The sequence below is a fragment of the Monodelphis domestica genome, chromosome 6, assembly GCF_027887165.1.
Source record: "Monodelphis domestica isolate mMonDom1 chromosome 6, mMonDom1.pri, whole genome shotgun sequence".
NCBI classification, from domain to species: domain Eukaryota; kingdom Metazoa; phylum Chordata; class Mammalia; order Didelphimorphia; family Didelphidae; genus Monodelphis; species Monodelphis domestica.
Window position 1 is genome coordinate 310,499,538 of NC_077232.1, and position 15,000 is coordinate 310,514,537.

Consider the following 15,000-nt stretch of genomic DNA (forward strand, 5'->3'; position numbering starts at 1 on the left):
AGTGTTCCTTCCCAACTTCTGTCCTCCTTTTGGGAGCCGGCAGGGCCTGATGAAACAATGGAAGTTTCCCTCTTCCCTCTTGGTTCTGTACATGAGTCCGGAGGACCTGCTGCTAGAGAAAGCTGGTCACCTGACGCTGTCCCTGGGACCCAGGGCTTCTGCCTCTGTTTATCTGCTGGTGCTCCTTCCCCTGCCCGTAGAAACCCCACCCCCACCCCACCCCACCCCACCCCACCCCACCTGACCCCACCCCCGCTGCTACTGCAGTAGCAGCAGCCCTTCCCTAGAGGTCCCTCCTCACCTACACTTCCCCCCTCCCCTTCTTCTTTATTTCATCCCAGCACTGCTTGACTTCTCCCCTGACTTTTCTAGAGCTTTCTCCTTTGTTTTCTCCGACTTTCTGCTTTCTGCTTTTTATTTCTTTCTTTTCCCTACTTCTATTTCTTTTCAGATTGATTGATCGATCCATCGATGGATGGATGGATGGATGGATGGATGGATGGATGGATGGATGAATGGATGGATGGATGGATGGAGGAATTTTTTAATTGAGGAAGGGCATTTCTCCATAGCGACATGATTCATGTTCTTTCCCTCCACCACCCCCTCCCAGAGCCAACAAGCAATTCCACTGGATTGTTTTGCATGTATCATTTCTTCAAAACCTATTATTTCCCGATTATTGCTCTTTGCCATACAGTGATCCTTTCAAACCAACCTGCTGCTAGCAGAGAAGTCATTAGATGGCGCCACAGTGTTTCTGTCTCTGCTTAAAACGTCCTCCTCATTCTGCTCCCTTCCCTAGGCATCAGTTCCCGGAGGCTCTTTCTGGTTCCCTTGGAATTCTTCCAGTTCATTATTCCTTTGAGCACAATAGTATTCCATCACCATGAGATAACAGGACTAATTCTTTATTCGGTCATTCATTCCACAATGGGGAGGCCACCCTTTCTTTTTCAAATCCTTTGCCACCCAATGTTTATTTATTACTCAGTCCGATCTGTGGGTCGGTTGGTCGGTCGGTCGGTCGGTCGGTCGGTCGGTCGGTCGGTCGGTTGGCCGGCCGGGCCGGCCAGCCGTTCGTTTGTCCATTACATTCTCTGAGCCAATAGAATAACATTGTAAATCAGGTGTTCTCTTTAATACAGACCAGGAAGCTCCGGTGTCTAATAGACAATCATAATAGGTGTTACCCACCTTTAAGGTAACATGGGGTTCATTAGTATGGGGAGGGCAGTGGATAGGGACAACGGGTAGTAGGACATCAGGGTCTGGGAAATCAAAGGTTGTATCCTCTGATTCCTGTACCCCAGACCCCCCCCCCCCCCCGGGCACCATCATTGTGTTTGGGATATTCCTTGGGCACCCCCCCTGAAGGGCCCCTCTCTGAGGGTCATTAGTACCTCGAGTAATTTTTGGACGAGCGCCATTTCTCATATATTGTTGAGTATTATCATTAAAATTTTCTTCAATTTGAGCATTTTCATTAATTTCCCAATTCCTATTTCTATAATTCTGGTTTCTAAAGTTCTTATTTCTATATTCATTATAGTTATTTCCATAGTCATTATTATAATTTCTAGAATTCTGGTGTCCATAACCATTATCATGATTTCTATAGTTATTCTTTCTAAAACTATTATTAAACTGTGTATTCCTTCCAAACATCTTAAGAAAGGTTCTACATTCCATCATTTTGTGGCCCTTCTTCTTACAGAAGTGGCAAGTAATGGATTGATCATTGGATTTCTGGAGAGGGGCGATTGTCGTTGGTTCATTATCATGCCCGCTTTCTAATTTAGTTATCCTATCTATTAAATATCTTATTTTTTTCTTCATTTCCTCCATGTCATCTTTATTTTCTTCCTCCTTTTCCTTGTTTCCCTTTAAAACATATATAGCTGTTTTTCGCAATTCTTCAAGGTCCATATCTGACCACCTTGGGCATTGTGTTTTAAAATAATTTTTAATTACTTTGCAAGAATTGTTTACAAAGATTCTTCTAACTTGTCTTAAACTATTCTCTTTAGTTAAGTCCCAATCTAAGTATCTGTCCCCAAACTCGATAGTTCTGTCCATAAATCTGAAGGGTGTTTCGTCTTCCTTTTGCTTAATTTTTTCCAGTTCCGTCCACTTATCTGTACTGTCTGCACATTCCTTCATGGCCGGCCGTGAGGATGGCCCCTCTACAACGGTATAGTTGTAGATAATCCTCAGGATTATTATAGTCCCATTCGGGATCCTGAGATGGCCAATGTGCTGCATTAAGCCCCCGGGTTTTGTTGACATGAGCGATTATTTTATTTTTTTCACGTTCACTTAAAAAAGCCTGGAGTAAGCTCTCAACGTCCTTGTGAGACGGATTATACTGAAAAAAATATGTCTCCCATCTTTTTTGTTACTAGAAAAGGATCTTGTTCATATGTGGGGATATTTCGTGTAAATTCATTTATTTCTTGGGGAGTAAACGGTATCCTATGTCTTAAAGTTACCACATCCCCATTTCGTCCTATTTCAGGTACTTCTCTTAGAGGAAACAGGCCTCTAGTTGAATTTTGCACCTGTGGGTCAGTTTGACAAGGACAGGTTTCTCTAGGAGGACAAGATCTCCCTTGCATTGGAATTTGGTTTTCTGTAGGAGAAGGAACGTGAGAAACTGGGATTGCAGGGGAAGGGTTTTGGGGATTAAATTCAGACAAGATTTGCACTACACGAGAGAAGCAGTCTGTTAACTGGGCTATAGGGAAGGTGTTTTGCATCTGTATTTCAGGGAAGGAAATTTCCTCATTCAAAGGTTCAGAAACAGGTCTGTTTCTGTTAGAGTGGTTGTTTGCCAATTGATCCTGTAAGAAACTTTTTACATCTTCTAATTGGACTTGCATTTTATCCTCAATTTTTCCTATTTTATCTTCCATATTTCCCATTTTATCCTCAATATTTCCTATTTTATTCTCAATATTTCCTATTTTATCCTCAAGCTTTTCTATTTTATTCTCAATATTTCCTATTTTATCCTCATTTTGTTTTATTTTATCCTCATTTTGTTTTATTTTATCCTCAATATTTTTTATTTTTTCATCTCTAAATATAGTATTGAGGAGTACAAAAATGACAGTACCTATTAATATAAAAATTTGGAGGTATCCTTCATTCCTCAATGCCCCTACTTCTTCAGCTGCCATGTAATTGTCAACGAATGTAGTACTCATTTTTATATATATATATATATTTTGTAATTTCACAAAACACGTGGGGAGCCGGGCAAAGCAACAAACTTTCCACAGGGTTTTTTTTTTTTCCCCCCTAATCCAGGAAGTTGTTCCTTAAGGGAAAGGATATTTAGAAACAGTTCTTCCAGCCAGGACTTTAGGGTCCTGTTGCCGAGATTTAAGACAGCTGTTTTCTGTCTATATCAGAGTCACACAGCTGGGAAGTATCTGAGGTCCGATTTGAACCCAGGACCTTCTGTCTCTAGGCCTGGCTCTCAATCCGCTGAGCTACCCAGCTGTCCCTTAAGATTAAAGGGAAGAAAAAGAAAAAAAAACTGCTGATTCCAATTTAACTTAAGGAGAAAAGAGAAAAAGTTTTTTATACTCACGTGTTCTAGCAGCTGTGTCTTTAAGCCAAGTTTTTTGTTAAAAAAAAAGGACTTCGTCTGCCCGTTCAGTTATTCATTCATTCATTCATTCATTCATTCATTCATTCATTCATTTACTTATTTATTCATTCATTCATTCATTCATTCATTCATTCATTCATTCATTCATTTATTTATTTATTTATTTATTTATTTGTTCATTTGTTTGTTTATTCGTTTGTTCCTTTCTCTGTCTGCCTGTCTGTCTGTCTATGTATCTATGTATCTTTTTATTTTTTATTTTTTATTGATTTGTTCCTTCGTTCCTTTGTTTGTTTATTATTTATCTATCATTCATTCATTCATTTATTTATTTATTTATTTGTTCCTTCCTTCCTTCCTTCCTTCCTTCCTTCCTTCCTTCCTTCCTTCCTTCCTTCCTTCCTTCCTTCCTTCCTTCCTTCCTTCGGTTCGTTCAGTTCTAGATTTTATTGGACTTCATTTTATTTTCACCTCTCACTACTTCTGAATTCCACTGATTTCCTATCATCTCATTTGTGGCTTTCTTGGATGTGACTGGGTCTTAGGACATGAATAAGGTAGGCTCCAAGGTTTCCTGAGACCACAGTCCTGGCTCTCTCTCTCTCTCTCTCTCTCTCTCTCTCTCTCTCTCTCTCTCTCTCTCTGTGGGTGTGGGTGTGGGTGTGGGTGTTTTCGTTCTGGGGGAGGAGGGGGGAAGATAAGCACTGCAAGATCCACCTGGATTTCAAGGTTGAGGTTTCTAGGCCTTGCCAATGAAGGGCTCTGGATCTCCTCCTTACCCGGAAGGCAGAGATACCCCATACCCCATCTTTTGTACATGAAGGACCTTTCCTCACCGAGTGTTGACCTATCCCTAGGAACCTCTTCTTCCACACTGCCCTGGTAGCCTTCAGGGGGATGGAGAATCATTTCTTTTTCTTTTCTTTTCTTTTCTAATTTTTAGGAATTAATTAATTAATTAATTAATTAATGGATTAATTAATTAGATTGATTAGATTGATTCATTGATCGATCAATTGCTCGATTAATGGTTCTTTTGTATGTTTATTTGTCCATCCGTCTGTTCAGTTCCTTCATTCATTTTTAAAAATTTTTTCTACTAAATTGTTTATTATTTAAAATCAAGATCTTACTGTTTTGTCTTCCTTGGAATGAGAAAATTCCGCATAAGTTTTCAGAACTTGTATGATTCGTGTTGTATCCCTCCTTTCTCCTCCCCACTCCCAGTTGCAACAAATGCAATCTGAGTTTTGCACACATTATCACACAAAACCATCTTTCTGTAGGTTTCGTTTTTGTAACTGAATGCTCTTATTAAAAACAAAAAACAAAACAAAACAAAAAAAAACAAACAAACAACCAACCAACCAACAAAAAACCCGAAGCTGCACACTGGATTTTACAACAGCTCCTTCTCTAGGAAGAGATAATACTTTTCTGCGTTTATTCCTCCCACAGTCCTTTCTCTCCATACGGATCGCATTCTTTCTCATAAATCACTCAGGGATATCCTGGATAACTACATTGCTATGAGTAGCAAAATGCATTACATCCTAAAATGAAATGCTTACAGCATATTCACCTACATGTTTCTTTTTTGGCTGATGTTTGATTGGACTAGCCTTCCGATCTCCTCTCTCCCTAAGGTTACACAGGTCTATCCCTGCCCTAACCCTAAATTCGTTTCTCTCTCTAACTCTAACCTAATCCTAACCCTAACCCTAACCCTAATCCTGCCTTCATTTCCCTTCCTAACCCTAAATATGCATTTCTCCGTTCTGCCACCCCACAACCCCGCCGCCTCTACCGCGGGACCCCCCCCCCCCCCCCCATCGTTTCTTCCATGCGAAAGGGATTGAAGCACATGGGGAGAGAAAAAAAGGAGTACTGCAGGAGGGACTGTTGCTTGTGAGGCCTAGAACTCTGACCTCTCAGCACCTGAGGATGTTTTCCTAGGGAAATAGCAACAGTTCCCCTTCCTCCCCCTCCCCCCCCCCCCCAGCCAATGTGCCTGCCTGCCTGCCTGCCTGCCTGCCTGCCTGCCTGCCTGCCTGCCTGCCTGCCTGCCTTCTTGCTTTTTTGGCGAACCTAGGAAGAAAAACAAAGCCATCAGTCTCAGTTAAAACCCCACCCAGCTTTTTCTCTTCCTGAGTTAGCCCAACATTCCAAGGCCCACCCTAGGCTAACCGAGTAGCAATTACTGGTGAGCACAGAAAGAGAAGAAACCCCCTCAGGGCATTGGCTACTTCCTCTGCCCCACCCCACCCCCACTCCTCCTTTGGCTGGCCGGCAAGGGCAAAGAAGGGAAGGAGAAGGAGAAGGAGAAGGAGAAGGGGGTGGGGCAGAGGGTTCGCTGGGTGGGGGTGGGGGTGGGGGCGGGGAACACATCAGGAAGAAGGCCCAGAGAGAAGGTAGGGAAGTCTTTCTCATCCACCTCATCAGTGTCCTTAGCACACACAGACACAGACACAGAGACAGAGACAGAGACAGAGACAGAGACAGAGACAGAGACAGAGACAGAGACAGAGACAGAGACAGACAGACAGATAGACACAGACACACAGACACACACACACACACACACACACACACACACACACACACACACACACACACATATATCACCTCCCATCCCTTCCCCCATCCAACACCACTCCCCTCAGGCCTGGAAGGCCTAGGACCGAGGTGGCAGACAATGGAGCAGCTGCCTGGCTCTTCCTGTGGCCCGCTTCCCAGGGGCGGCCCAGGTCCCATTGGTATCGGAGCCTGGCCGAGCAATGAGCTCCCGGACTGTGGAAGACAATCCGAGCCACCCTCTTAAGGAGAGCTATCATCAGCGTGAAAACCAAAAACCACTTGACATGGGCACTGTACCCCAGAAACCCAGGCGAACTATTGTCAAGGGAACTCCCTTGTTGTTTTCTAACTCTGAGCCTAAAAACACCCGATGACCCCACCTTTGATCATCCTCTAGATGGTCAGAAAGATGCACCTTCAGACCACACCTCGATCCTATCGGACATCTGTTTGTCCCCTAAAACTAAGGAATCTTTATGTCCCCAGGCAGACCCCAGTACGATCACCCCACCTCATGCCTGAGTGACTAACTGTTGTGAAGAATGTATAAAATCCCCAGAACTGATGTCGTCTGGGGGACAGCCTCTCCATCCGTGCTGTCCTCTTTGGGGGAACAGCCTTTCCTTTCATGCTGTCCTCCCAGGGAACTGCTCCCCATCTTGCTGTTCTACCTTGCTTTCCTCCTGGCCACTCTCAACATGACTTTCTAAATTAATAAATCTCTTTTTGTTTTTAAGCTAAGTTTTGGAGTCATTGCATGCTTGCCAGAGGCATCCTTCCCGAACCCCAAAGGGTATCCTTTCCGTGCCCATAACACACTGAGCCATTGAGTGATCTCCACATGTACTGGATGAAGTCTTGAGCCAGTCACCTCGCTCGCCGCCCCCCCCCCCCCTTCCCCTTCCTTCAGCACTAGGAAAGGAAGTGAAGGAATAACAATACTGAAAAAGAAACTGTAGGGAAAGAAAATACACACGAGAGAAGGCAAAGCTAGAAGGTAAACCCAAGACCTTCAGCTTTATGTGATGCTACCTCATGCCCACCCCCCCACTCGAAAAAAGGACCACTTGAAAGAAGGACTTCTCTTTCCATTTTAAAAATTATTGTCTGGAACGACCTCCAGGAAGTGATGCGGAGCGAAAGGAGCAGAACCAGGAAAACATTGTACACAGAGACCGATACGCTGTGGTACAGTCGGACGTCATGGAATTGTCCATTGGTGTCGCTGCGTTGTCCCTGAACGATCTGCAGGGACCTAGGAGAAAAAAACACTATCCACAAGCAGAGGACAAACTGTGGGAGTAAAAACACTACAGGGGCTGAGGGGATATGACTGAGGAGAGACTCTAAATGAACACTCTAATGCAAATACCAACATGGAAATGGGTACGAATCGAGAACACATGTGATACCCAGTGGAATCGCGCGTCGGCTAGGGGAGAGGTGGGGGGGGGGGGGGGAGGAAAAGAAAATGATCTTTGTCTCCAATGAATAATGTTTGGAAAGGACCGAATAAAATAATGTTTAAAAAAATTATTGTCATTTCATGACTTGATTTTCCCTGTTACATAGACACAGGATTTTCTGCCCCTGTTCTCAGGATTTCTATTTTTCTTTTTCTTTTTTCTTTTTTCTTTTCTTTTCTTTTTTTTTGTTGTTGTTTTTTGTTTTGTAAAATATATTTTATTTGATCATTTCCAAGCATTATTCGTTAAAGACATAGCTCATTTTCTTTTCCTCCTCCCCCCCCATAGCCGACGCGTAAGTCCACTGGGCATTAGATGTTTTCTTGATTTGAACCCATTGCTTTGTTGATAGTATTTGCATTAGAGTGTTCATTTAGAGTCTATCCTCTGTCATGTCCCCTCAACCGCTGTATTCAGGCAGTTGCTTTTTCTCGGTGTTTCCACTCCCATAGTTTATCCTTTGCTTATGAATGGTGTTTTTTTCTCCTGGATCCCTGCAAGTTGTTCAGGGACATTACACCGCCACTAATGGAGAAGTCCATTACGTTCGATTATACCACAGTGTATTAGTCTCTGTGTACAGTGTTCTCCTGGTTCTGCTCCTCTCGCTCTGCATCACTTCCTGGAGGTTGTTCCAGTCTCCATGGAACTCCTCCACTTTGTTATTCCTTTTAGCACAATAGTATTCCATCACGAACATATACCACAGTTTGTTCAGCCATTCCCCCAATTGATGGGCATCCCCTCGTTTTCCAGTTTTGGGCCACCACAAAGAGCGCAGCTATGAATATTTTTGTACAAGTCTTTGTGTCCGTTATCTCTTTGGGGTACAGACCCAGCAGTGCTATGGCTGGGTCAAAGGGTAGATATTCTTTTAGCACCCTTTGGGCATAGTTCCAGATTGCCCTCCAGAATGGTTGGATCAGTTCACAGCTCCACCAGCAATGAATGAATGTCCCTACTTTGCCACATCCCCTCCAGCATTCATGACTTTCCTTTGCTGTTATGTTAGCCAATCTGCTAGGTGTGAGGTGATACCTCAGAGTTGTTTTGATTTGCATCTCTCTGATTATAAGAGATGTAGAGCACTTCTTCATGTCCTTGTTAATAGTTTTGATTTCTTTATCTGAGAACTGCCTATCCATTTCCCTTGCCCATTTATCAATTGGAGAATGGCTTGATTTTTTGTACAATTGATTTAGCTCATTATAAATATGAGTCATTAAACCTTTGTCAGAGGTTTCTCTGAAGATTTTTTCCCAATTTGTTGTTTCCCTTCTGATTTTAGTTACATTGGTTTTGTTTGTACAGAAGCTTTTTAGTTTGATGTGGTCAAAATTATTTATTTTACATTTTGTGATTCTTTCTATGTCTTGCTTGGTTTTAAAGCCTTTCCCCTCCCAAAGGTCTGACATGTGTACTAGTCTGTGTTTACCCAATTTACTTATGGTTTCCTTCTTTCTGTTTAAGTCACTCACCCATTTTGAATTTATCTTGGTGTAGGGTGTGAGGGGTTGATCCAAACCTAATCTCTCCCACACTGTCTTCCAGTTTTCCCAGCAGTTTTTTTTAATTAAATAGTGGATTGTGGTCCCCCAAACTGGGGTCTTTGGGTTTGTCATAGACTGTCTTGCTCAGGTCACTTACCCCAAGTCTATTCCACGGATCCTCCTTTCTGTCTCTTCTTCAGTACCAAATTGTTTGGATGACCACTGCTTCATAGTATAGTTTGTGATCTGGGACTGTGAGGCCAACCTTCCTTTGCATCTACCCTCCCCCCCCCCCCATTATTTCACTGGATATTCCTTATCTTTCCTTCTTCCAAATAAACTTTGTTATAGTTTCTTCTATTTCAGTTAAACAGTTTTGTTTGTTTGTTTGTTTGTTTGTTTTTGATGGGTATGGCACTAAATAAATAGATAAGTTTGGGTAGGATGGTCATTTTTATTAGCTTAGCTTGTCCTACCCACGAGCGGTTAATGCTTTTCCAATAGCTCAGATCTAGTTTTAGTTGTGTGGAAAGTGTTTTGTAGTTGTGTTCATATAGTTCCTGTGTTTCTCTCTCAGCAGATGGATTCCTAAGCATTTTATATTGTCGAGGGTGATTTTGAAGAGAATTTCTCTTTCTAATTCCTGCTGCTGAGATGTGTTGGAGATATATAGAAATGCTGATTGATGACTTATGTGGGTTTATTTCTCATCCTGCAACTTCGATAAAGTTGTTGATTGTTTCCAATAGCTTTTCAGATGATCCTCTAGGATTTTTTTTTTTAAATAATGTTTTATTTCCCCAATTGATGGGCATCCCCTCGTTTTCCAGTTTTGGGCCACCACAAAGAGCACAGCTATGAATATTTTTGTACAAGTCTTTTTGTCCGTTATCTCTTTGGGGTACAGACCCAGCAGTGCTATGGCTGGATCAAAGGGTAGATATTCTTTTGTCGTCCTTTGGGCATAGTTCCAAATTGCCCTCCAGAATGGTTGGATCAGTTCACAACTCCACCAGCAATGAATGAATGAATGAATGTCCCTACTTTTCCACCTCTCCTCCAGCGAATTCATGACTTTCCTTTGCTGTCATGCTAGCCAGTCTGCTTGGTGTGAGGTGACACCTCAGAGTTCTTTTGATTTGCATCTCTCTGATTATAAGAGGTTTAGAACACTTCTTCATGTGCTTATTAATAGTTTTGATTTCTTTATCTGAGAACTGCCTATCCGTGTCCCTTGCCCATTTATCAATTGGAGAATGGCTTGATTTTTCGTACAATTGATTTAGCTCTTTATAAATTTGAGTCATTAAACCTTTGTCAGAGGTTTCTCTGAAGATTCCCCCCCCCCCCCCATTTGTTGTTTCCCTTCTGATTTTAGTTACATTGGTTTTGTTTGTACAGAAGCTTTTTAGTTTGATGTGGTCAAAATTATTTATTTTACATTTTGTGATTCTTTCTATGTTTTGCTTGGTTTTAAAGCCTTTCCCCTCCCAAAGGTTTGACATGTGTACTAGTCTGTGTTTACCCAATTTACTTATGGTTTCCTTCTTTCTGTTTAAGTCACTCACCCATTTTGAATTTATCTTGGTGTAGGGTGTGAGGGGTTGATCCAAACCTAATCTCTCCCACACTGTCTTCCAGTTTTCCCAGCAGTTTTTTTTAATTAAATAGTGGATTGTGGTCCCCCAAACTGGGGTCTTTGGGTTTGTCATAGACTGTCTTGCTCAGGTCACTTACCCCAAGTCTATTCCACCGATCTTCCTTTCTGTTACTTAGCCAGTACCAAATTGTTTTGATGACTGCTGCTTTGTAATATAGTTGAAGGTCTGGGACTGCAAGGCCCCCATCATATGTGTTTTCTTTCATGATTTCCCTGGATATCCTTGATCTTTTGTTATTCCAAATGAATTTTGTTATGGTTTTTTCTAAATCAGTCAAGAAATATTTTGGGAGTTCGATGGGTATGGCGCTAAATAGATGAATCAGTTTGGGTAGGATGGTCATTTTTATTATATTGGCTCATCCTATGCATGAGCAGTGAATGTTTTTCCAATTGTTCAAGTCTAGTTTTAGTGGTGTGGAGAGTGTTTTGTAGTCGTGTTCATATAGTTCCTGTGTTTGTCTCGGGAGATAGATTCCTAGGTATTTTATTTTGTCTAAGGTGATTTTGAATGGGATTTCTCTTTCTAGTTTTTGCTGCTGAGCTGTGTTGGAGATATATAGCAAAGCTGATGACTTATGTGGGTTTATTTTGTATCCTGCAACTTGGATAAAGTTGTTGATTATTTCAATTAGCTTTTTGGTTGAATCTCTCGGATTCTTGAAGGAGACCATCATATCACCCGCAAAGAGTGATAGCTTGGTCTCTTCATTGCCAATTTTAATACCTCCAATTGCTTTTTCTCCTCTAATTGCTACTGCTAGTGTTTCTAGTCCAATGTTAAACCATAGCGGTGATGATGGGCATCCTTGCTTCACTCCTGATCTTATTGGGAATGCATCTCGTTTATCCCCATTGCAGATGATGTTGGCTGATGGGTTGTTTGTTTGTTTTGTTGTTGTTGTTGTTGTTGTCCTCGTCCTTCGCTTTAAGCATTATTTTATTTGGTCATTTCCAAACATTACTCATTGGAAACAAAGCTCATTTTCTTTTCCTCCCCCCACCCCCACCCCCCCACCCCGTTCCCACCACCTCTCCCATAGTTTGGCTGATGGTTTTAGATAGATACTTTTTATTCTTTTTAGGAAAGACACTTCTATTCCTATACTTTCTAGTGTTTTCAATAGGAATGGGTGTTGTCTTTTGTGAAAGGCTTTTTCTGTGTCTATTGAGATAATCATGTGATTTTGGGGGGTTTGCTCCTTGATAGTAGGGTCAATTATGTGGAAGGTTTTCCTAGTATTGAACCATCCTTGCATTCCTGGTATAAACCCCACCTGATCATTCCCTTGATATTCTTGAACTTTTCTTCTTCCAAAGGAACTTTGTTATCGTTCTTTTGGAATTCAGGGGGGGAAAAAAAAAGTTTTTGGCAGTGAGATAGGTATGCCACTAAATAAGTCAATTCATTTGAATAGGATTGTCCTTTTTATTATGTTAGCTTGTCCTACCCGTGATCCATTACTGTTTTTCCAATGGTTTAGATGTACTTTTATTTGTGTGGAAACCGTTTTGAAATTATATTCATCTATATCATTCCCGTGTTTGTCTGGGCAGATGGAATCCCAAATATTTGATATTGTCTAGAATGATTTTCAATGGAGTTTCTTTTTCTAACTCCTGGTACTGATTTTTGTGGGAAAGACATAGAAATGATGATGATTTAGGTGGGCTTCCTTTATATCATGCAACTCTGCTATTTATTGGTTACTTCCACCAGCTTTTGAGTTGATTTTCTAGGATTCCCTGAGTATACCATCATATCATCTGCAAAGAGTGATGGTTTCAGTTTCCTTGTCACCTACTTTAATTTCGAGAAGGCCTTTCCTAAAAGAGGGGGGAAACTCCAGGCACCTTCCTCCCTTCACCCCCAAGTCCAGAAGTCTCTCCCGAAAGGACAACAGAGGGAGGTCTCCACTTCTCTAAACCCCCATCCCCACGGACCCCTATTGTTTCCAGGTTTGGGGCCATCAACCAGGCTCCCAACTTGCCTCAGGGGACCGCCCACACGCCAGCCCTTGAGGGCCAGGGAGCCTAAGGTGGAGAAGGGGAGCTGGGGTTGGGGGGGGGGGGAGGTGGTGTTAGGCTCCACGTGTCAAGGTGGCTCCAGCCTAGACCTGCAACCAGAGGTGGGGTGTGGGGAAGGGCAGGAAGGGAGACTTGGAGGAGTGTCTTTCTGGGCAGGGCTAGTCTTCCTGACGCCAAGACACTGTAATCTTAAGTAATCTTATCCACGGCTGCCACCTAGTGACCCATTCAGAGCATTACACGGACGAAATCTCTTCCCTCCCTCCCTCCCTCCCTCTCTCTCTCTCTCTCTCTCTCTCTCTCTCTCTCTCTCTCTCTCTCTCTCTCTCTCTCAATCTCTCCCTCCCTCCCTCCCTCCCTCCCTCCCTCCCTCCCTCCCTCGTTCCTCTCAAGTAACCAAACCTCTATCTATCTTATTTCTTCCTCTCTCTCGTGCTGTCCCCCTCAACGCCTAGTCTTATCTGTTAGTTCAATAATTTTCTTAATTCCAGTTTGTTTTGTTATGTTTTTTTTTCCAATTTTTTTTAATAAAAAATTTTTTTTTGTTACAATACTCACTTTATCTCACTTTATTTCCCTCCCTCCCTCCCTCCCTCCCACCCAACCTTCCTGCAGCCCACACGCAATTTCATTGGGTATTACTTGTATCCTTGATCAGAACCTATTTCCGTGTTGTCGTTTGCACTAGGGTGTTCATTTAGAGCCTACGTCCCCAACCACATCCCTTCGACTCGTGTATTCAAGCAGTTGTTTTTCTTCGGTGTTTCTACTCCCACAGTTTTTCCTCTGAATGAATGTCGATCGTGGTTTTTCTCCTAGATTCCTCCAAATTGTTCAGGATCACTGCATTGCCACTAATGGAGAAGCCCATTACATTCGATTGTACCACAGTGTATCACTCTCTGTGTACAATGTGCTCCTGGTTCTGCTCCTCTCGCTCTGTGTCAATTCCTGGAGGTTGTTCCAGGCCCCGTGGAATCCCTCCACTTTATTATTCCTTTGAGCACAATAGTATTCCATCACCAACAGATACCACAATTTGTTTCAGCCATTGCCCGAGTGAAGGGCATCCCCTTATTTTTCCAATTTTTTTTGCCACCACAAACAGTACAGCTATGAATATCTTTGTACATGTCTTTTTCCTTATTATCTCTTTTGGGTACTTGTTTTGTTTTCATTTATATAATGCCCCCCTCCATTTTATTTAATTAGTCAATTTCAAACACTTTTCCCTTGGTTACAAGAATCATGTTCTTTCCCTTCACCCCCCCTTCCCCATAGCTGAGGGGGCAATTCTACTGTGTCTTACAGGTGTCTTTGATGAAAACCTATTTCCATGTTGTTGATGTTTGCACTGGACTGATCATTTATTTAGAGGCTACATCCCCAATCGTATCCTCATGGACTCCGGTGATCAAGCAGTTGTTTTTCTTCTGTGATTCTACTCCCACAGTTTCCCCTCTGAATGTGGACAGCGTTCTTTCTCATAAGTCCCTCCCAATTGTCCTGGATCATTGCATTGTCTCTAGTGGAGGAGTGCCTTGCCTTCGATTGTACCACGGCTTTATCAGTCTCTGTGTACAACGTTCTCCTGGTTCTGCTCTTTCCACTCTGCATCATTTCCTGGAGGTCGTCGCAGTTCACATAGAATTCCTCCAGTCGATTCTCCCTTTGGGCACAATGGTATTCCATCACCAACAGATACCACAATTTGTTCTTCTTGGGTAAACGATGACCTGGAGCAGGATAAGGTGGGGGTGGCAGAGTGGGTGGGAAGGGACTTTGAAAGGAGGACGGGTCCTTGGGGTGGGGCCCAAATCTCGATCTCGGGGTGGTGGTGGGGAGAGGGAGGGAGGGGCACTGGGCCAGGATGATGCCTCCTACTGCTTGAACTAGGATAGGGGTGAAGGAGAGCAGTACCGCAGAGGGTTTTGAGGGCGGTGGGGTGGGCGGGGTGCAGCAGCTGTCTATATGTGGCAAAAGAATGATTCCCCACATTCTACACCTCCCTGTCAGGTGGGCAACCCCACCCCCACCCCCACCCCCACCCCCACCCCCACCCCCATTCGATGCAACAACCAAGAAAGCGCTCCAGTGGGGTTGGTGGTGGGAGAGTGGGTGCGCGGGGACCCGAGAAGTTCTGGGTCTGGAGGGGAGGCG

General features: G+C 43.0%; 1 long non-coding RNA gene across 1 annotated transcript in view; it reads right to left on the reverse strand.

Annotated features, from left to right (window-relative positions):
• Window positions 1-206, reverse strand: part of LOC130455192 (uncharacterized) — a 2,201-nt gene extending 1,995 nt beyond the window's left edge. Inside the window, exon 1 of the long non-coding RNA XR_008913154.1 lies at window positions 1-206. This exon is cut by the window's left edge and continues 31 nt beyond it. This is a non-coding gene — a long non-coding RNA (uncharacterized LOC130455192).
• Between the last annotated feature and the right edge of the window lie 14,794 nt (window positions 207-15,000).